The 24,482-nt window shown below is 40.0% G+C and overlaps 2 protein-coding genes and 1 long non-coding RNA gene across 3 annotated transcripts in view; 1 reads left to right on the top strand and 2 right to left on the bottom strand.

Moving 5' to 3' along the window:
* LOC100453345 (phospholipid-transporting ATPase IB) overlaps positions 1 to 24,482 on the bottom strand; it is a 534,685-nt gene that overhangs the window by 231,056 nt on the left and 279,147 nt on the right. The gene's annotated exons all lie outside the window — the stretch shown is intronic.
* LOC134759826 (VPS10 domain-containing receptor SorCS3-like) overlaps positions 1 to 24,482 on the bottom strand; it is a 174,249-nt gene that overhangs the window by 129,228 nt on the left and 20,539 nt on the right. The window lies entirely within an intron of this gene.
* On the top strand, positions 19,497 to 21,153 carry LOC134759829 (uncharacterized). The gene is made up of 2 exons (XR_010136653.1): positions 19,497 to 20,312; positions 20,628 to 21,153. It is a non-coding gene; the product is annotated as an uncharacterized LOC134759829 (long non-coding RNA).

Here is a 24,482-nt window from a genome sequence, read left to right as displayed (position 1 = left end):
AGGGGAGGAAACAGAGCAGGGCTTTGTGATGGGCATGTTCCTATTATTTCTTTAAACCTCCATAGTATCAACTATGAGGGATACCACAGATGTCGCTGACTCATTTTGAAAATATCATTCAATTATTGCAACAATATATTTTGAGCATATCATACTCTACTGGCTAGGAACTACTGGGACAGATGTGGTCCCTGCCCTCAGGAGGCTAACAGTAGGGGCAGCAAGTCCTGAGCACATGCCCCATTAGGTTAGGCCAAGAAGAATAATCAAAGAGGCAGGTAAAACATTTACAAACATGTGGACACATCCAGTCTAACTCACTTTCCAGCACTGGCCAGTGTCTTTTATCCTAAATGAAAGAAACTCTGACCCTAGGGATTTGGTTACCAGACTCAGATGGTTTTTAATCTTTACTTCTGTTTCATCAATAATAGTCATATTCACTAATATTGACAGAACACTTACTGTGTGTCAGGGATGTGTATGTGCTTACACATAGGAATACACTTAACAGCTGCTTTCTCAGCTCTGAACTCTCTATAAGTCACGTGTGTGAACTGGGTCTAGTTCACCCAACCAGTCAATACCAAATAACGAGAACCTCCTTGATTAAACAGGGCTTTTTATTACTAAAGCCTAAAGATGTCTTCCATGTGTATTCTTAAAGTACACTCTCTTTATTGTTGATTCAATGGGTCTATGCCCAGGTAAGAAATTTAACTTTGGCGGAGGAGCCAAGATGGCCGAATAGGAACAGCTCCGGTCTACAGCTCCCAGCGCGAGGGACGGAGAAGACGGGTGATTTCTGCATTTCCATCTGAGGTACCGTGTTCATCTCACTAGGGAGTGCCAGACAGTGGGCGCAGGTCAGTGGGTGAGTGCACCGTGCGCCAGCCGAAGCAGGGGCGAGGCATTGCCTCACTCGGGAAGCGCAAGGGGTCAGGGAGTTCCCTTTCCAGGGGTGACAGACGGCACCTGGAAAATCGGGACACTCCCACCCGAATACTGTGCTTTTCCGACGGGCTTAGGAAATGGTGCCCCAGGAGAGTATAGCCCACACCTGGCTCAGAGGGTCCTACGCCCACGGAGTCTCGCTGATTGCTAGCACAGCAGTCTGAGATCAAACAGCAAGTCGGCAGCGAGGCTGGGGGAGGGGCGCCCGCCATTGCCCAGGCTCGCTTAGGTAAACAAAGCAGCGTGGAAGCTTGAACTGGGTGGAGGCCACCACAGCTCAAGGAGGCCTGCCTGCCTCTGTAGGCTCCACCTCTGGGGGCAGGGCACAGACAAACAAAAAGACAGCAGTAACCTCTGCAGACTTAAATGTCCCTGTCTGACAGCTTTGAGAGCAGTGGTTCTCCCAGCACGCAGCTGGAGATCTGAGAACGGGCTGACTGCCTCCTCAAGTGGGTCCCCGACCCCTGACCCCCGAGCAGCCTAACAGGGAGGCACCCCCCAGCAGGGGCAGACTGACACCTCACACAGCCGGCCAGGTACTCCAACAGACCTGCAGCTGAGGGTCCTGTCTGTTAGAAGGAAAACTAACAGAAAGGACATCCACACCAAAAACCCATCTGTACATCACCATCATCAAAGACCAAAAGTAGATAAAACCACAAAGATGGGGAAAAAACAGAGCAGAAAAACTGGAAGCTCTAAAAAGCAGAATACCTCTCCTCCTCCAAAGGAACGCAGTTCCTCACCAGCAACGGAACAAAGCTGGACGGAGAATGACTTTGACGAGCTGAGAGAAGAAGGCTTCAGACGATCAAATTACTCCGAGCTACGGGAGGATATTCAAACCAAAGGCAAAGAAGTTGAAAACTTTGAAAAAAATTTAGAAGAATGTATAACTAGAATAACCAATACAGAGAAGTGCTTAAAGGAGCTGATGGAGCTGAAAACCAAGGCTCGAGAACTACGTGAAGAATGCAGAAGCCTCAGGAGCCGATGCGATCAAATGGAAGAAAGGGTATCAGCCCTGGAAGATGAAATGAATGAAATGAAGCGAGAAGGGAAGTTTAGAGAAAAAAGAATAAAAAGAAACGAGCAAAGCCTCCAAGAAATGTGGGACTATGTGAAAAGACCAAATCTACGTCTTATTGGTGTACCTGAAAGTGACGGGGAGAATGGAAACAAGTTGGAAAACACTCTGCAGGATATTATCCAGGAGAACTTCCCCAATCTAGCAAGGCAGGCCAACATTCAGATTCAGGAAATACAGAGAACGCCACAAAGATACTCCTCGAGAAGAGCAACTCCAAGACACATAATTGTCAGATTCACCAAAGTTGAAATGAAGGAAAAAATGTTCAGGGCAGCCAGAGAGAAAGGTCGGGTTACCATCAAAGGGAAGCCCATCAGACTAACAGCGGATCTCTCGGCAGAAACCCTACAAGCCAGAAGAGAGTGGGGGCCAATATTCAACATTCTTAAAGAAAAGAATTTTCAACCCAGAATTTCATATCCAGCCAAACTAAGCTTCATAAGTGAAGGAAAAATAAAATACTTTACAGACAAGCAAATGCTGAGAGATTTTGTCACCACCAGGCCTGCCCTAAAAGAGCTCCTGAAGGAAGCGCTAAACATGGAAAGGCACAACCGGTACCAGCCACTGCAAAATCATACCGAAATGTAAAGACCATCGAGACTAGGAAGAGACTGCATCAACTAACGAGCAAAATATCCAGCTAACATGATAATGACAGGATCAAATGCACACATAACAATATTAACTTTAAATGTAAATGGACTAAATGCTCCAATTAAAAGACACAGACTGGCAAATTGGATAAAGACTCAAGACCCATCAGTGTGCTGTATTCAGGAAACCCATCTCACATGCAGAGACACACATAGGCTCAAAATAAAAGGATGGAGGAAGATCTACCAAGCAAATGGAAAACAAAAAAAGGCAGGGGTTGCAATCCTAGTCTCTGATAAAACAGACTTTAAACCAACAAAGATCAAAAGAGACAAAGAAGGCCATTACATAATGGTAAAGGGATTAATTCAACAAGAAGAGCTAACTATCCTAAATATATATGCACCCAATACAGGAGCACCCAGATTCATAAAGCAAGTCCTGAGTGACTACAAAGAGACTTAGACTCCCACACATTAATAATGGGAGACTTTAACACCCCACTGTCAACATTAGACAGATCAACAAGACAGAAAGTCAACAAGGATACCCAGGAATTAAACTCAGCTCTGCACCAAGCGGACCTAATAGACATCTACAGAACTCTCCACCCCAAATCAACAGAATATACATTTTTTTCAGCACCACACCACACCTATTCCAAAATTGACCATATACTTGGAAGTAAAGCTCTCCTCAATAAATGTAAAAGAACAGAAATTATAACAAACTATCTCTCAGATCACAGTGCAATCAAGCTAGAACTCAGGATTAAGAATCTCACTCAAAACCACTCAACTACATGGAAACTGAACAACCTGCTCCTGAATGACTACTGGGTACATAACGAAATGAAGGCAGAAATAAAGATGTTCTTTGAAACCAATGAGAACCAAGACACAACATACCAGAATCTCTGGGATGCATTCAAAGCAGTGTGTAGAGGGAAATTTATAGCACTAAATGCCCACAAGAGAAAGCAGGAAAGATCCAAAACTGACACCCTAACATCACAATTAAAAGAACTAGAAAAGCAAGAGCAAACACATTCAAAAGCTAGCAGAAGGCAAGAAATAACTAAAATCAGAGCAGAACTGAAGGAAATAGAGACACAAAAAACCCTTCAAAAAATAAATGAATCCAGGAGCTGGTTTTTTGAAAGGATCAACAAAATTGATAGACTGCTAGCAAGATTAATAAAGAAAAAAAGAGAGAAGAATCAAATAGATGCAATAAAAAATGATAAAGGGGATATCACCACCGATCCCACAGAAATACAAACTACCATCAGAGAATATTACAAACACCTCTACGCAAATAAACTAGAAAATCTAGAAGAAATGGATATATTCCTGAACACATACACCCTCCCAAGACTAAACCAGGAAGAAGTTGAATCTCTGAATAGACCAATAACAGGAGCTGAAATTGTGGCAATAATCAATAGCTTACCAACCAAAAAAAGTCCAGGACCAGATGGGTTCACAGCCGAATTCTACCAGAGGTACAAGGAGGAGCTGGTACCATTCCTTCTGAAACTATTCCAATCAATAGAAAAAGAGGGAATCCTCCCTAACTCATTTTATGAGGCCAGCATCATCCTGATACCAAAGCCTGGCAGAGACACAACAAAAAAAGAGAATTTTAGACCAATATCCCTGATGAACGTCAATGCAAAAATCCTCAATAAAATACTGGCAAACTGAATCCAGCAGCACATCAAAAAGCTTATCCACCATGATCAAGTGGGCTTCATCCCTGGGATGCAAGGCTGGTTCAATATACACAAATCAATAAATGTAATCCAGCATATAAACAGGACCAAAGAAAAAAACCACATGATTATCTCAATAGATGCAGAAAAGGCCTTTGACAAAATTCAGCAACCTTCATGCTAAAAACTCTCAATAAATTAGGTATTAATGGGACGTATCTCAAAATAATAAGAGCTATCTATGACAAACCCACAGCCAATATCATACTGAATGGGCAAAAACTGGAAGCATTCCCTTTGAAAACTGGCACAAGACAGGGATGCCCTCTCTCACCACTCCTATTCAACATAGTGTTGGAAGTTCTGGCCAGGGCAATTAGGCAGGAGAAGGAAATCAAGGGTATTCAAGTAGGAAAAGAGGAAGTCAAATTGTCCCTGTTTGCAGATGACATGATAGTATATCTAGAAAACCCCATTGTCTCAGCCCAAAATCTCCTTAAGCTGATAAGCAACTTCAGCAAAGTCTCAGGATACAAAATCAATGTACAAAAATCACAAGCATTCTTATACATCAATAACAGACAAACAGAGAGCCAAATCATGAGTGAACTCCCATTCACAATTGCTTCAAAGAGAAAAAAATACCTAGGAATCCAACTTACAAGGGATGTGAAGGACCTCTTCAAGGAGAACTACAAACCACTGCTCAAGTAAATAAAAGAGGATACAAACAAATGGAAGAACATTCCATGCTCATGGGTAGGAAGAATCAATATCGTGAAAATGGCCATACTGCCCAAGGTCATTTACAGATTCAATGCCATCCCCATCAAGCTACCAATGACTTTCTTCACAGAATTGAAAAAAACTACTTTCAAGTTCATATGGAACCAAAAAAGAGCCCGCATTGCCAAGTCAATCCTAAGCCAAAAGAACAAAGCTGGAGGCATCACACTACCTGACTTCAAACTATACTACAAGGCTACAGTAACCAAAACAGCATGGTACTGGTACCAAAACAGAGATATAGATCAATGGAACAGAACAGAGCTGTCAGAAATAATGCCACATATCTACAACTATCTGATCTTTGACAAACCTGACAAAAACAAGAAATGGGGAAAGGATTCCCTATTTAATAAATGGTGCTGGGAAAACTGGCTAGCCATATGTAGAAAGCTGAAACTGGATCCCTTCCTTACACCTTATACAAAAATTAATTCAAGATGGATTAAAGACTTAAATGTTAGACCTAAAACCATAAAAACCCTAGAAGAAAACCTAGGCATTACCATTCAGGACATAGGCATGGGCAAAGACTTCATGTCTAAAACACCAAAAGCAATGGCAACAAAAGCCAAAATTGACAAATGGGATCTCATTAAACTAAAGAGCTTCTGCACAGCAAAGGAAACTACCATCAGAGTGAACAGGCAACCTACAAAATGGGAGAAAATTTTCGCAACCTACTCATCTGACAAAGGGCTAATATCCAGAATCTACAATGAACTCAAACAAATTTACAAGAAAAAAACAAACAACCCCATCAAAAAGTGGGCGAAGGACATGAACAGACACTTCTCAAAAGAAAACATTTATGCAGCCAAAAAACACATGAAAAAATGCTCACCATCACTGGCCATCAGAGAAATGCAAATCAAAACCACAATGAGATACCATCTCACACCAGTTAGAATGGCAATCATTCAAAAGTCAGGAAACAACAGGTGCTGGAGAGGATGTGGAGAAATAGGAACACTTTTACACTGTTGGTGGGACTGTAAACTAGTTCAACCATTGTGGAAGTCAGTGTGGCGATTCCTCAGGGATCTAGAACTAGAAATTCCATTTGACCCAGCCATCCCATTACTGGGTATATACCCAAAGGACTATAAATCATGCTGCTATAAAGACACATGCACACGTATGTTTATTGCGGCATTATTCACAATAGCAAAGACTTGGAACCAACCCAAATGTCCAACAATGATAGACTGGATTAAGAAAATGTGGCACATATACACCATGGAATACTATGCAGCCATAAAAAATGATGAGTTCATGTCCTTTGTAGGGACATGGATGAAATTGGAAATCATCATTCTCAGTAAACTATCGCAAGAACAAAAAACCAAACACCGCATATTCTCACTCATAGGTGGGAATTGAACAATGAGAACACATGGACACAGGAAGGGGAACATCACACTTTGGGGACTGTTGTGGGGTGGGGGGAGGGGGGAGGGATAGCATTGGGAGATATACCTAATGCTAGATGACGAGTTGGTGGGTGCACGCACCAGCATGGCACATGTATACATATGTAACTTACCGGCACGTTGCGCATATGTACCATAGAGCCTAAAGTATGATAATAATAATAATAATAATAATAATAATAATAAAGAAAAAAAAGAAATTTAACTTTGGCATCCTCACAATTGTTTAATTGTTTGAAGGCCAGACCATGCACACATGTGTCTAATATTGACATGGACTCTGTCATCACTAGAATGCAAGCTCCTGGGAAGTGGGTGTGCCTCCTGCTTTAAACAAATGTCTGGTCATCATCCTTCATACTTTAAAACACTGCAAAAGAGAGGAAACAAATATTTTAAATGTAATAATGAGATTGGTCCTCTTTGCTAAGCATATGCAGTCAGTCTCTCTCTCTCTCTCTCCCCACCCCCTATGTTTCAAGGAATGAAGATGGATGATCTTGATTTATCCACACTTTCTCCAGAAAGTCACACTCAGAAACAACTGGCTACTGGGGTGGGATATAGGTGGGATATAGGGATATCTTACAGAACAACAGGATAATGGCAGATAATGGCCTCATTCCTGCCACATTTCATCCTCTGAGCCAACTGCTCTGATAGCAAGCCCTGGGGACAAAAGGGTGTTTAATGTTTCAATAATGAAGATGATGGTTCAGGAGGCCTCAGGCAACTTCTCAGCCCAAACCTCAGCCTCTTCTTCAGCAACCTTTTCTGCCACACAACAAATGCACCAGGTTCCTGGGCAGGCTGCGACAGGCTGGCTAATGTTAGAGGAACATCCCGAATACATTAAAACACTGCAAAACACATTTGCATTCAACCTCTCTTTATTCTGTTTCTTCTTCAGTCCTTTTTTAAGGTTGTGTTATATTGTTTTCACTTTAAATGGAACCATCCTAATTCAGTCAAGACTAGAAAACCAAATAATAGCCTCAGGATAGACTTTGCAAAAGAGAAAGCAAACCCGACAGGGGAGCTGGCCCAGCTGCCAAAAGCTCAGGCAACAGGGGAGCAGCCTCTCTCCCAAACATGCCCAGATTGGGTTTGAAATGGAGGCCACAGCCACAGGAGATAAATGTCACTTGTCACCACAAAAGGTTGGACTTCTCAGGGGTAGTTACAGCCTTCACTGCAGCCTGAACCTTGCTCAACCCGCTTATTCTGTGTGTCCCAGTGACCACTGGATAACCATGATTTGCAGAGTGCTAACAATGACACCAAAGAGGATCCAGACATGACCATTAATCTCATGCCCCAGCCATTGCGATCTGAGTGACCAGGGTCAACTGGCATTATGTAATGGGTGTCTCAAAAGCTGAATTAAAATAAGAGATGTCTCAGAGCACAAGAACCTCATATGATCTGGATGGAAGTGGAGAGAAGGCACACACTACCATTCGGCCACTGGAGACAGAATGAAATCAAGTTAAAATTCAAGATCAAGGTCAAGACCTAGAAATCACGTGACTGAGAAAGAAACATTAAAAAAAAGGGATGAAAGAGACAGAAAAAAGACACAATTCCCTAGGCTTACAGGAGGATTTGGGAGTAACTGTTCTCTTCCTTACAAATCTTCCCCTTTGTTTACTCTCCCTCTGAGTGCAGTAGAAAGAATAAGCCCTGATTCTCAGAAGATCTGGGTTCTCCTCCAGCCGCCAGTCCTCACTAGCCCTGTGCCCTATCACAAGTTAACTTGGCTCTCAGAGCACCTGGAACATAGGAGGCACCCAAGAAATTCTTCTTTTATTCTCCTGTTTTACATACTCCTTTACCTCATTTTCTCTCTTGCTTCTCTTGTTCTTACCCATGTTATCATCATTATTCCTTCTACATATTAGCTTTTCCTTTTTTCCATACAATTAGAGGATGTCAACGAAAGTTAGACTTGAAAAAGAGGCTTTTATCCATAACCTAGTAAAAAGTATCCGTAACCACCTATAGCAAACACGATGATTCATAGAGAAATATTGAATGTTTTCACCTGAACTCAGGAACAAGAGAATTATGTCTACCACCACTTCTATTCAACACTGTGGGTAGGTCATAACCTGTGCAATAAGGCAAGAAAATGAAATAAAAGGTATTAAATAAAAGATATGAAGACACAAAACACCTTTGTTCACAGATGACATAATGAAAATCCAATTTAAAGATTATACTAGGAACAAAAATTAGAAAATGAAAAATTTTAAATTCCCACTTAAGGTATCACAAAGCATCAGATCCCTGGGAATAAATCTATTGAAAGATGTACAAGACCTTTCAACTGAAAAGTATGAAACACTGCTGAGAGAAATTAAGGAAAATTTTAAAAGGTTCATCTTCCTCAAGCTTACTGACTGATATAATCCTACCCTAAAATCCTAGCAGGATTTTTTGTGGAAACTGGCAAGTGATTCTAAAATGTTTATGAAAACACAAACAGTCCAAAAGAGCTAAGACAATCATGAGGGAAAAAAAGATAAGATTGGCAAACTTAGATTACCAAATAATAAGATTGATTATAAAGCTACAGTATTAATACAGTGTGATGTTGGTATTAGGATAGGAAAATAGACCAATGGAACCAAATAGAAAGTTCACAAATGGACACACAAGTAAGACGCCTGATTTGCAACAAAGACATCTTTCCAGTAAATAGTGCTGGGCCATTTGGAATTCTATATGAGAAAAGAAAATGAAATTGGCCCCCTTCGTCACACCAGATACTCAACACATAAAACAAATTCTGGAAGAATCACAGGCCTAAATGTGAACATTAAAACAATAAAACTTCTAGAATAAAACATAGGAGACTATCTCCCTGACCTTGGAATAGACAAAGATTTTATTTATTTTATTTATTTATTATTATTATACTTTAGGTATATCTCCCAATGCTATCCCTCCCCCCTCCCCCTACCCCACAACAGTCCCCAGAGTGTGATGTTCCCCTTCCTGTGTCCATGTGTTCTCATTGTTCACTTCCCACCTATGAGAGAGAATATGCGGTGTTTGGTTTTTTGTTCTTGCAATAGTTTACTGAGAATGATGATTTCCAATTTCATCCATGTCCCTACAAAGGACATGAACTCATCATTTTTTATGGCTGCATAGTATTCCATGGTGTATATGTGCCACATTTTCTTAATCCAGTCTATCATTGTTGGACATTTGAGTTGGTTCCAAATCTTTTGCTATTGTGAATAATGCCGCAATAAACATACGTGTGCATGTGTCTTTATAGCAGCATGATTTATAGTCCTTTGGGTATATACCCAGTAATGGGATGGCTGGGTCAAATGGTATTTCTAGTTCTAGATCCCTGAGGAATCGCCACACTGACTTCCACAATGGTTGAACTAGTTTACAGTCCCACCAACAGTGTAAAAGTGTTCCTATTTCTCCATATCCTCTCCAGCACCTGTTGTTTCCTGACTTTTGAATGATTGCCATTCTAACTGGTGTGAGATGGTATCTCATTGTGGTTTTGATTTGCATTTCTCTGATGGCCAGTGATGGTGAGCATTTTTTCATGTGTTTTTTGGCTGCATAAATGTCTTCTTTTGAGAAGTGTCTGTTCATGTCCTTCGCCCACTTTTTGACGGGGTTGTTTGTTTTTTTCTTGTAAATTTGTTGGAGTTCATTGTAGATTCTGGATATTAGCCCTTTGATAGACAAAGATTTTATAATCTTAAAAGAAAAAAATACTCAATTGTATTTCATTAAAATTAAGAACAGACTGTAAGAAGATATCTACAATAAATATATCTGACAAAGAAGTCAAGTCCAGAAAATAAGGAACTTACAAATCTAACTTAAAAATACACAATGCAATATAAAATGGACAAAATACTTGAACAGGCATTTTACTAAAGAATATATCCAAATGGCCATTAGGCATATGAAAAATGCTCAGCATCTCAGTAATTGAATTAAAAACCACAATGGGATTTATCACCATACCCAACAGAATGACTAAAATGAAAAATGTTAAAAAAAAATTAGGCATTGGCAAGGAAGTGAAATGATTAGAAATCTCATCCATTGCTGGAGGGAGTAGAATCGGTACAACCACTCTGGAAAATTACTTGGTGGTATCTACTAAAATCTACTTTGTGACCCAGCTAGTCTACCCTTGGGTATATACGCCAAAGAAATGAGTACATATATCCAAAAAATACACAGGAATGTTCATATAGCCAAAAACTGGAAACAAGTCAGATGTCCATGAATTACAGAATAGATAGATAATTTGGATATATTCCTGTACTATGGAGAAATAAAAAGAACAAACTAAAGTTACATATATCCACAGTGTTAAATCTCACAGACATAATGTTAACTGAAAAAAAAAACCTTAACAAAAAAGAGAATACAAGGATTACACATATTAGCTATCTATTGCTGTGTAACAAATTATTCCAAAACTGAACAGTTTAAAACAACAGATATTTATTGTTTCACAATTTTTGTGGGTCAGGAATGCAGGTACATCTTACCTGGGTCTTCCACCTCACAATTTTTCACAAGGCATTACAAAAGATGTCAGCCAGGCTACAGTAATCTCAAGGCTCAACTGAGGGAAGATTTGCTTCCCTCACTCACTACAGATATAGGGCCAAGGGCCTTAATTCTTCATTGGTTGTTGCCAATAAGGCAGCTAAAAACACAAAGGCTTTTCATCAGAGCAAATGAGGAGAGCCAGAGACCACGAAATCAAAATGATAGCCAAAGTCTTTTGTAACCTAATCTTAGAAGTGATACCCCATCACTTTTGCCGAATACTATTCACTACAAGCAAGTTACTGAGTCCAGTCCACACCCCAGGGGAGGAGACTGTACAAGGATAGGAATATTAGAAGGCAAAGGCTGCTAGAACCACATTAGAGCTGCATATAGTGGCCATCTACCATGCTATCTTATTCCATTTATATGATTTTCAAGAACAGGCAAAACTTAATAGAAGTAAGAACATTGATTATTCCCAGGGGGAGAGACTACTGGTCTACAGGGAACATAAAGGAGCTTTCTGCGGTGCTATAAATGTTCTATGTCTTGATCTTGTTTGGGTGGTGAGTAACATCAGTGTAATCATGTGTTGAAACTTCATTGAAATGGACACTGAAAATGTATGCTAGCTAGCTAATGTATTTCAAAGAATTATTAATTTACATTTTTGGGCACACGATGTATAAAGATGTAATTATGGCATCACCAACCAAAAGGGATGAAGATAGAGCTGTTAAAGGAGCAGAGTTTTTTCTGTTATTGAAGTTAGGCTGGTATAAATTTAAGTTAGTTGTTATAACTTTAAGATGTTAAATATAATCCCTATGGTAACCACAAAGAAAATAGCTATAGAATATATACAAAAGGAGACTGGGTGCAGTGGCTCATGCCTGTAGTCTCAACACTATAGAGGCCAAGGCAGGAGGACTGCTTGAGCCCAGGAATTTGAGATCAGCCTGGGCAACATAGCAAGACCCTGTGTCTACCAAAAAAATTTAAAAATTAGCTGGGCATCGTGGCACGCACCTAGGAGGTTGAGGCAGGAGGATCACTTGTCCCCAGGAATTCAAGGCTGCAGTGAGCTATGATCACACCACTGCACTCCAGCCTGGGCAACACAGTGAGACTCTGCCTCAAAAACACATGAACAAACAACAACATCAAAAAATACACACACACACACACACACACACACACACAAAAGGAAATAAGAAATAAACTTACATTTTTTTACTACAAAAAATATCAACTAAACACACACAAAAGAGAACAGTAATGCAGGAAATGGGGGACAAAAAGACTGTAAGGCATATATAGAAAACAAATATCAACACGTCAGAAGTAAGTACCTCCTTATCAGTAATTAACTATAAATGTAAATGGACTAAATTCTCCAATCAAAAGCAGAGATTGGAAGAATGGATTGTTAAAAGACATGATCCAATTATATGCTGTCTATAAGAGACTCAGTTTAGATCCAAACATGCAAACACATTGAAAGTGAAAAGATGAGAAAAATATTCCATGCAAACATTAACCAAAAGCGAACAAAGGTGACTATACTAATATCTAACAAAATCGACTTTAAATCAAAAAAAGTTGCAAACAAGAGACAAAGAAGGACAATATACATTAATAAAAGGTTCAAAACAGCAGGAAAATGCAACAGTTATGAATACTTAATGACAGACCACGAAAATATATCAAGTAAAAGCATTACAAAATTGAAGGGAGAAATAGCTTCATAATAACAGTTGAAGATTTTAATACTTTACCCTCAAAAAATGGATAAAACAACTAGACCAAATATAAGGAAATAAAAGAATTAATACAATAAACCACTTAGATATAAACATATACAGAACATTCTATTCAGCAACAATGAAAATTAAACAGCACACTCTTAAACAAACAATGCAGCAAAGAAAACATCAAAACAGAAATTAGAAAATACTTAGAGATGAATGAAAACAAAAACACAAAATACCAAATCTTATGGGATGCAGCAAAAGCAGTCCTAAGGGGGAAATTTATAGCTATAAACACTTACAATTAAAAAACAGGAAAGATCTCAAATCAATAACCTAACTTAAGAATCTAGAAAAATAAGAAAACTAAACCCAAAGCTAGCAGACAGGAAAAAAAAAAGGTCAGAACAGAGATCAGAGAACAGAAAAACACTAGAGAAAATCAATGAAACCAAAAGTTGGTTATTTGAAAAGATCAATGAGATTGACAAATATTTACCTCACTAGACTAAGAAAAAAAGAGAGAAGACTCAAATCACTAAAATAAAAAATGAAACTGGAAACATTACTATTGATTCTACAGAAATAAAAAGGACTATAAATGAGTACTATGAACAATTGTATGCCAACAAGTTGGAAAACTTAGATAAAATGGACAAATTCCTAGAAACACAAAACCTACCAACACCAAATGATGAAGAAGTAGATAATCAGAATAGACCTATAACAGTAAGGAAATTAAGTAGCCAAAAATCTTCCAAAAAATAAAAACCCTGGACCTGATGGTTTCACCAGTGAATTCTACCAAATATTTAAAGAACAATCACCAATCCTTCTTAAACTTTTCCAAAAAACTGAAGAGGAGGAGAAGCTCTTTAACTCATTTTATGAAGCCAGTATTAATTACCTTGATACCAAAGCCAGTCAAAGACACTATAAGAAAAGAAAACTATAGACCAGTATTCCTTATTGACACAGCTGGAAAAATCCTCAACAAAATACAAGTAAACCAAATTTGGCAGCATCTTAGCAGGATTATACGCCATGACAAGTGGTATTTATTCCTGGAATACAAGGATGGTTCAACATATGAAAATTGACCAGTATACCACATTAACAGAATGAAACAGAAAAAAACACATGATCATCTTAGTTGATGCAGAAAAAGCATTTGACAAAATCCACCAACCCTTTCATGATAAAAACACTCAACAAACTAGGAATAGAAGGAAACTACCCTAGCCAGGCATGGTGGCTCACACCTGTGATCCCAGCACTTTGAGAGCCTGAGGCAGAAAAAATGAGCCCAGGAGTTCAAGATCATGGGCAATATAGTAAGACCTCATCTCTACAAAAAAATATATATATATATATTTAAGTTAGCCAAGCATGGTGGCACACACCTGTAGTCCCAGATACTTGGGAGACTGAGGTAGGAGGATTGCTTGAACCTGGAAGGCGGAGGCTGCAATGAGCTGAGATTGTGCCACTGTACTCCAGCCTGGGCAACAGAACAAGACTCTGTCTCGAAAAAAAGAAAAAAAAAAAAAGTAAAAGAATGAAACTACCTTAACACAATAGGAGCCATATAAAAAAAAAAAACCCCACAGTTAACATCATACTCAATCATAAAAGACTGAAAACTTTTCCTCTAGGATCAGGAACAAGTCAAGGAAGCTGGCTTTTACCAATACTGTTCAACACAGTACTGAAAGTTCTGACCAGAGCAATTAGGCAAGAAAAAAAAAGGCATACAAATTGGAAAGAAAGAAGTAAATTATTTCATTTACAGATGATATGATGTAGTATGTAGAACACTCTAAAGTTTAAAAAAAGATTGGAACTAATAAATTCAGCAAAGTAGCAGGATACAGACAATAATCAGTTGCATATCATTACATTAACAAGGAACAATTGGAAAAGAAAATTATAAAAATAATTTCATTTATAATAGCAGTAAAAATAATAAAATACTTAGGAATTATCAAAGGACAGAAAAGAGTTGTCAATGAAAATTATAAAATACTGCTGAAAGAAATTAAAGACATAAATAAATGGAAACACCCCATGTTCATGAACGAGAGACTTAATATTGTCAAAATGTCAATACTATCCAAAGCAACCTACAGATTCAATGCAATCTCTATCAAAATCCCAATGATGTTTTTTGCAGAAATAGAAAGGCCCATCCTAAAATTCATATGGAATCTCAAGGGAGCCTGAATAGCTAAAATGGCCCTGAAAAAGCAAAACAAATCTAGAAGACTTATACTTCCTGAATAAAATCTTACTACAAAGCTACAGTAATCAAAACAGTGTGGCACTAGCCTAAAGACAGATGCATAAACCAATAGAATAGAACCCAGAAATAAACCTTCATATAAATGGTCAAATGAATTTTGACAAAGGTGCCAAGACCATTCAATGGAGAAAGGACGGTCTTTTCAATAAACAGTGCTGAGAAAACTTGATAGAAAACAATTAAATACCTAACACCATATATAAAAATTAACTCAAAATGAATAAAAGACCTAAATGTAAGACCTAAAACCATAATGCTCTTAGAAGAAAATTTATGGGAAAAGTTTCACTACATTGGATTTCTTAGATACAACACCAAAGGCATAGCCAACAAAAGAGAAAAATTGGAGTTCATGAAAATTAAAAAATTTTATATATCAAAAGATTCCATCAGCCAAGTAAAAAGGCAACCTGCAGAATGGAAGAAAATATTTGCAAATCATACATCTGATAAGGAGTTGGCATGCAGAATATATAGAGAACTCCCAAAACTCAACAACAAAACAAGCAACTCAATTTCAAAAATGGGCAAAGGACTTGAATAAACATTTCTCCAAAGGAGATATACAAATGACTAATAAGCACATGAAAAGATGTTCAATATCACTAATCACTAGAGGAATAAAAATAAAAACTACGATGAGCTACTACTTCTTCCATTCAGATGACTACTATAAAAAAAAAAAACAAAGTGTTGGTGAGGACATGGAGAAATTGGAAGACTTGTGTTCTATTGGTACAGCTACTATTGAAAACAATGTGATGTTTCCTCAAAAAACTAAACGTAGAATTACAACATAATATAGCAATTCCACTTATGGGCATTTCCCCAAAAGAAGTGAAAGCAGGATCTCAAAGAGATACTGGTATACCATATACCCATGTTCATAGCAACATTATTCCAAATAGCTGAAATATGAAAGCAACCCAAGCGTTCATCAACAGACGAATGGATAAACAAAACATGGTAAATACATACAATGGAATATTATTCAGCTTTGAAAAGGGAGGACATTCTGACGCATATTACAACATGGATGAACCTTGAGGACATCACGCTAAGTGAAATATTCCAAAGGCAAATGCTATATGATTCCACTTATTAAGGTAGCTAGAGTAATCAACATCATAGAGACACAAAGTAGAACGACAGTTGTCAGGGCTGGAAGCAGGGTAGAATGGGGAGTAATTATTTAATGGGTGCGGAGTTTGTTTTGCAACCTGAAAAGTGTTCTGGAGATGAATGGCAGTGACGCTGGTACAACATTATGAATGTACTTAAAGCTACTGAACTGTACACTTTAAAATGGTTAAGATGGTAAACTTTTATGTTATGTGTATTTTGCCACAATAAAAATAATAAATGTTTTAAACCTGTGCACTCTAGTACATGTATATTATATATCAATAAACATGCTGAAGGGAAAAAGGATATAGTAGCTACTAACCTTTCTCCTTCTATACTAAAGATTTGGAGGCCCAGAAAGATGAACTGACTTCCTAAAGTCACAGAGCCACTTTTGAGTGGCAGTGCTTGTTCTTAATACTTCTCTCTGCTGAAGTGTATTGCATATGAACACAGACACATGTCCAGCTGAACTAACTTCCCCGCTGCAAGATAACTCTTTGCTCTCAGAGGGAGGGGACTGCACCTGTTTAATTTGCTTTAACAGTCCTAATGTCAGAATCACACTTGGGGAAAATATCTCTAATATCTGATAAAGCTCTCGGGAATTAGTTCCAACTAAGAGTTATTCTTCCTAGACTCCCTTCACCTATGGTGCCTGTAAATGGTGAACAATTAAAATGCCAATTATTCTGACCCTTCTAATTCAAACATGAGAAAGTCTAGATATGATCTGTGCTATAGTTAAAGTTTTATGCTGAGTTCAAAAAGTATTTGCATAATTTTGGGGGAAAATATGCAAATGGTACATTTGGCCCACTTAATCATAGTTAACTTTGGTGAGACAGACATCATGGTAAGACAATACAAGTGTATCTCACTGAATCTGAACATCAACATTATGAAGTAGGTACTAATATATATTCATACCTATTTTGTAAATGAAGACATTTAAATGTAGGGAATATAAGTAACTTGCCCAAGACCATATAGCTAGTAAGAGGCTAAACCAGGATCAAACTCTTGTCTCTCTCACTCCAAACCCTGTGATCTTAATTAATTCACTATTCACTCCCCATGTAACATTCAACAAAGAAAAAGAGGAAAAAAAGGCACTTAGTAGTTCTAGATGTGCCCGTCATAAATGGTTCTGACAGAATCAACAAAGCAGGTCCAGAAGGGCCCCCTTAGAAGTCAGATCAAGTTACTGTAGGCCCTGGAAAGAACAAGGTTGGATAGTAAAGGCACTTTATATGGTTTACTAATGCGTGTGCACACACACGCACGTGCGCGCACACACACACAGCTGTTCCAATAAAGTCTAATTCCAGACCTCCAACCAGTAAGGTGCTCATCTGAGTTGGGCAGCCCAGACACTGGAGACCAAATTGAGACCAACCTGCCCACTTTAAATCCTAGGAGTGCCATGAAGGCGCCTTGAACTCAAGTGGCAAACACTCCTGAAACTCAGATGAATCAAGGAAAGCTCAGCAAGGTGACACAAATGGAAAGTATGAGGCTTCCTTACGTCCATCTATTGCCAGATGGGGCACCAGGACAGCAGCTCCCAGAGGAGGTCCGTGGCTAAGCACCCCCAGCTCTTAGAACCCTGTGAAGCACTAAGCTGACACCATCCTACAGACTAGGACCAGTTGTATTAAGAGAAAAGGTGGCTAGATCACATGAATACAACTTGAAATCACAATCAGAATGAACCTATGCAAACAACAATGGCAAACAAGCTGTAGAACAACACCGGATTGGCCATTTACTCTGGGGTTTTGTTCCCTTTTAATGCTCACTTGTTACTTGTTCATTCATTTATCAGCCGGCGTTTGTTAAGAAAAGTCTACTAGACAATATTTTTTAACTGTGAAAAATGTAGTCATTTTTTTTTCTTTAAAAAGGGACATTGCTCATTTATTTCTGTAGCAGACCATAGAAGCAGACCTAGATCAGGCTACAGCCTGATCCTTGGGTAAACCAAGATATAAAACAGGGGAACAGTTTTCTCTCTCTTGAGGAGTTTATAGTCTAGAGAAAGAGAAGATCAGAGATCAGTAGGAAGAAACAGGATCAAGAGAGGAGGGCAGGCAGGAAGATCTCAGGAGAAGGGAGAAGACAAATGGAGAAGCAAGAAGATGGGGCATAGGCAGAGAAAAGCAGCTGAGGAGAAGGGTATTGGTTGTGGGGCCCAGCAGGTGAGCTCGGGAAAGTCAGTACCTATGTGAGCACAGCGCTTTGCCTGGCTAAGTCCATACCAACTAGGTTCAGAGCCTTGTCTCAAATTTAATAACATACAAACACAAGTAGTTCCTATGCACACTCCAGTATCTCCTTACTGAAAGCATCATGTCTGTTCTCTTCATGACACCTACCACAGTTTTAACTATGTATATGTTATTAACTTGATAATTGTCTCCAACATACTCTCTCTCTTCTCTCTTCTCTCTCTCTCTCTCTCCCAACGCTAAGCTGCAAGAGAACACAGTTTACATCTTATGCCCCTAATAATTTTCAGCTCTGCCATTTTCTAGCCGTGTTACCTTAGGCAGGTTATTTAACCTCTCTGATCCAATAGTCCAAAGAGACTTTGTGAGGATCAAATAAGAAATGCTTATAAAATACAGGATAGACCAGCCTGAGAAACACAGTGAGACCCCATCTCTATAAAAAATTAAAAAAAATAGTTGGGTATGGAGGCATGCACCTATAGTCCCAGCTACTTAGGAAACTGAGGCAGAAGGATCACTTGAGCCCAGGAGTTTGAGGTTACAATGAGCTATGATCACATCACTGCACTCCAGTCTGGGCATCAGAGCAAGACCCTGTCTCTAAAATAAAACAAAATACAGGATAGCTCTCATTAAAATTATTCCATTTCCCTGAAGAAATACTGCACAGGAACAAAAGGTCCCAGGTCTACATTCCACAAAAGCTCTTCCTCCTTATGCTAGATAAGGTTTATTCCTGCGGCCCATGGTTAGATTCTCCATTCAAGGATCCAGACAGAAAAATCCTATTTCTGTGACTGCATCCTATTTTATTGGTATTTCATCCCTCCAGGCAGTTTCAATCCTCTCCCCTTTCCTCTTCTCCTCCTCCTGCCTGATGCTATGATGCCACAATCCAGTCTCTGTGACTCGGAGGAAATGTTTCCATGGTGATGAGCAATGATGTCATAAAGGGGGGATTGTTACAGGGTTGAATAAAATCTGGCACTAGATGCACCCTGCCTCCTTATATAAGAGGGGGCGGGAGACAAGCCCTATCAGCACATCCCAGAAAATGGGAAACCGAATCACCCAGGGGATGGCAAGGAATGACCAGAGGGAAAGTTCCAGTTCTGTCCACCATGCACTACCAGCCCCATTTTGGAAAAGAACAGATTTAATAGACCTCACCAAGACAAGAATTGTTTTTCGTCAAAGGAAATCAAAGGAACAAACAAGAGGCAGTGACCACCGGAGACTTCACCTTTTGGTCTAGGAAAACCCAAGCAGGCAGTGTCTACATCCATCAAAGCCCAGTGTATCAAATACTTATTGAATAAGAACCCACGGACTTTTCCTTACCAGAGCCTTAGATTGCCATGTGTGTCTGACTGCTCCAAAGACAGACTATTGTGATTTCGACCCTGTATGCATTTTAGAGTAACAAGTCTTACCAGAAAAATAATAGCCAGCCCCAGCTTAATTCCTAGAGAAACTCAAACCACCTTGTTAAGAACATTCCCAGAGAAGAGTTTATACTAAGGAGCACTGCACAATGCTGTTTGCCATCTCTGGGCCCTCTAAAAGCAAGCCCAACCTTGGAAAAGGAATGTCTGCCACCAGGGAAACGTGGCTGCACTGCTGGAGGAAGAACTTGATCATGACGGGCAATGCTTGGAAGTAAAGAAGCATCTGCTGCCTTGGAAAGGCTTGGTCAGGGCAATCATTGTCACAGGCCACTTTTTTTCTCTGACTATCTCTTGGAATTTCAGAGTGACTAAGTGATTGCTACAATTGTGAGTGCCATGGAATAGACCCTGTTCCATAAAAGGTCTCCCTTGGTCCTGCAGGAGGCTCTGGGAGCCCATGCTTTAGCGAATGTATAGTCCCTCATTCTTTCTCTGGGCAGCTGGTTTTCCTAAAGGCTCTGCTCCCAGCGAGCACAGTCCACAGCAGTAGCTAAATGTGTGCAGTGCATGTGTACTTTTATGGTCTTCATCATTATTTATGAACTAACTTAAAAGGGAAGTCATTTCCATCCAGGAAACCTGGCATATGCTTTTTCATACTGACACATACGTAGAGATAACTGTGCTTTCTTATTATTCCAGAGAGCAAGACGCAGTATCTTCCAGAAGTTGGTGTGGGCAGCACCAAACCATCCACCATGTATCAGAGAAAAGCCAGACAGCTAGAAGGCTCCATTCCCAGCCCACTCTCCAGTCCCCAAACATGTCACCATCTCTCATGCCTCCTTACTGGGCCCATGCTGTCCCCTTGCCCAGGAATGTCCTCCACCCCCATCCCATCCCCATAGCCCCCTTCACTGTAAGGTCTGGGCCCAGCAAATTGCCCAGCTCCTCTTCTCTGAATGCTTCTTTTATGTCTCTGAGAAGGAGTTCCTTCCTCCTTTACTGTCCATCTCTTCCACCACATGAGGGGTTTGGGGGAGCTCTTTGAAGACAAGGGACTCTTCCTCATTCATATTTGAATACTGGGCCCAAGCACGTGCCCCTAGCATCTGCAATACACACATGTCAAGGTGAATGGGGAGACAGATGCCAAGATCCTTGAGCGCTGCAAATCTTCACTGCCAACTTCAACTACTCCAAAATAAAGTCAAAATTTTAAAAGTAAGCTTTGATGACTCAAGTGACTAATTTTATGGACAAGGAACCCTTAATGAAATCTAGGAGGAATGTGGTGACATAAGCAGGACAGGGCTGTGAGACACTGAGCAAACAGTTTATCCTCCCTGAGCTTCAATTTTCTCATCTGTAAAAATGAAGAATGGTGGAAGTTTGAGCTCAAAGTCCATCTCTAACATTCTAACTCAGTGAAGCAGCCTGTGGCATTTTCACATCCTTAAACGGAAATGTGTTACACTTCAAGGATGATTCCTCAAGGCACTTTGCTGCCCTCCTGGGTTGATATTTTTCCTTTCATTTTCACCTTAAGCCCCGCTCCTGTTTATTGCTCACAATGCACTCCAGACTGGGGATGGCTGACAATTCCCCCATGAAGGACACACTATAAAAACAGATGGAACTGCTGCCTAGTCAAGCTGCACTTAATGCAACGTCACCCCAAGACAGACTGCACCCTCTTCCCCAATGCGTCTGAGCCTACCCTTAGCCAGCCCTCACCCCTGCCTCCCCCAACAACCAGCAAAGCTCTTCCCAAGTCATGCCTGAGCCCAGATAATTTCATTATTTTACAAAGGCATCTCTGTGTGCCCATATATCCTGTCATTCTCCTTGTCCATGACAAATGCTTGGCATAAAAGTTACCTTTGGAAATGTGTTAAGGCAGGCAGCATGCACATTCAGAGAGGCCGGCGGGGGGGAAGTCGAGAAGGATGGGGGATGATAGAGATGTTCTTTACTGTGCGTCAGAAAAATAAAAGAAGAAAGAGGAGTGGGGGGCTACCAGGGTGAAGGAAAAAGCTCCTGGTTCATTCAGCAGCAGCATGCATGTGTTCGAAGTCTGTCCTAGTTGCTCAGCAACCCAGAAAAAGCATTTCAGAGAGCAAGAGGCTAATTGGATAAATGAATTAATTAGACATTTCTGAAGTCATTGCCGTAAATGATAACAGGCTTGTGCGGCCAGTATTTTGCTAGTGAAAATGTCTTCCCATCCCTACCTGAGCTTTGATCCAGAAAATGTGGGGAGCTGGGGAGCGAGGGAGCCACCACGTAACAACATATCAGAGGTGCTATGTGGAGAGAGGAAAGCAATGGAGGAAGCCCTGCCTTAGAGGAAAAGTTGAACTAAATGGCCTTCGAAGTCTCTTTCAACTTTTAATATTTGATCAGTTTTGCACTGCAGGGTAGGGAGGACAAGAAAAGGAGTAAATCCCCACTCTGCCAGCCTGAAGGCAACTTAATAACCTGCTTTCCCACACCATCCTATGGGGTTTCCCTCTGCTGTATTTAAAGCAAGCAAGTGCCCATGAAAGGCGATAGACAGCACTTGTTAGGGAGTTTGTGTGGTGTTGGTGGTTGCTTTTTTCCCTTGCTCTGTTTTCCTTCTCCCTGTTGGCTTCCTTTAATTACAACAGAACCCCACTGGCTGCTCTAATGATGGAGAGGACTCCACTGTGCCAGGAGGGAGCAGGCAAGAGGTGGGAAGGGAACAGGCAGAGTGAAAGGAAGGCAGCCGGCAGCTCCCAGAGCTGGAAGGAGAGACGGCAGTGTGGGCTTCTGCTGCTCCTTCCACTAACAAGTTGCTGAGTGACTCCAGGCAAAAACTCAGCCTCTCTGAGCCTTTCTTTTTCCTCCCATGAAGTAGGGAGAATGGATTTTGTGGTGTTTTGAGGACAATTGATGCCATTGCTAATTACATGTTTCTCTTGCTCAAAATTACTAAGGGTTCCCAGTGCCTATAAAAATAGCATGCAAGTTTGCCAGTGGGCTATGCAATGCCTGTGTGATCTGGACCTATCTCTTCCTGCCTCTCCTAGTTCCCAAAAACACCCTATTACTTCTCATCTCCAAGCCTTTACTCATCTTGCTCTTTGCCTGGAAACACCAGAGCTTAAGTACAAATATTCAATGAAGGCTTCTAGAAAAGAACGTGCCAGCCTAATTGAAAAAAGGCCCAGAAGTTGAAAACCCATCTTAGCCCTTATGGGGTCAGCAGTTCAACCTTGTATTGCTGAGGCCTTGCTTCCCTTGCTGGTATGAATTGGAGAAGTGGGCTCTGTAACTCATCAAGTGAGGAGCTCTCAAGTCAGATGGTCCACGTGGGACTTGCAGATCTGTCACTCACCAGCTTTGTGACCTGGGTCAGGTATTGAACCCCACCATGCTTTTATTTACTCATCTTTACAATGTGGCTCGTAATAGTAGAAACTTCATCAAGTCACCATGAAGATTAAACAAGATGCTGAATGCAAAGGTTACAGCTCAGTGTTTGGCACACAGTAAGAGTATCCTAATTGTGGTCTATTATTTTTGCAAAATTATGTAATTTTAAAATGAAATAAAAGCTGATGTCTTTACCTTCTCCCACCCTTTTGCTGTGATACTCTCAGCCTATCCGCACTCACAAACTCTGTAATATCCTGATTTCAACATTAATAATACAGTAGACTCAACTACCTTATATCTGTATTTTCCTCTATTTCATTACCCACTCCGAAGCTTATTAGCCATGTGAGCTTGATAATCTAACTTCTCTTCATCACAGTTTTCTGTTAAAGAGAGATAATAATAACCTCCAACTCATAAAGTTATGAGGGGAAAATGAAATGACACAAATAAAGCACCCAAGACTGGCACCCGGCACACAGCAGATCTTCAGTAAATGCTGGATCCCATCCCCAGAGGCTTCACTTTTGATTCCAATATTGATTTGGATTTCCATCCTTCCACCTACACATACTTCTCTTAGATTTTAAGTTCCCAGAAGGCCGAGATCAAGTCTGAACTGTTTCTTGTTCATCATCAATCACAGTACTGAAGTGCAATCAGGAATTTGTTCAAGATATTTTTAAAACTATTTATTGCAGGATGATATGTATCTATCTATCTATCTATCTATATTCCCAAATCATACTACCTTAAATAACAATGATATTAATAAATATATAGGTAATAACAACTCAACTATGAAGTGTGTTTGATCTCAGCTATGTACAAGCAAGTCTCCTCTTAAAAAGGCTTAGCCAAGACTAAGTCACAATGTCAAGACTGTACTGGACAAAGGCAGCTTGCCTGTTGAGGTATGTCACTGATTGCTAGGATGCCCATGATGGTCAAGGAGCAGATAATTTGGCATTACCATCCCTGCTTCAGGAGAACAAGTTAGGGTGGTGGAGCAAGACACATATCTTTCTCTGGGTGATAGCAGGTATGATTATCTTTACAAATAAATAACATAGCTGTCAAGGGGGAGATGAAAAATACTCCCGTATTTCTTATCCCTGAAGATTACAAGACTCGTCCTCATTCCCAACTCCATGG

This window comes from Pongo abelii, chromosome 14 (assembly GCF_028885655.2).
Source record: "Pongo abelii isolate AG06213 chromosome 14, NHGRI_mPonAbe1-v2.0_pri, whole genome shotgun sequence".
NCBI classification, from domain to species: Eukaryota; Metazoa; Chordata; class Mammalia; order Primates; family Hominidae; genus Pongo; species Pongo abelii.
The sequence above is the reverse complement of the archived record's forward strand: the minus strand, read 5'-3'. Positions and strand labels throughout refer to the sequence as shown.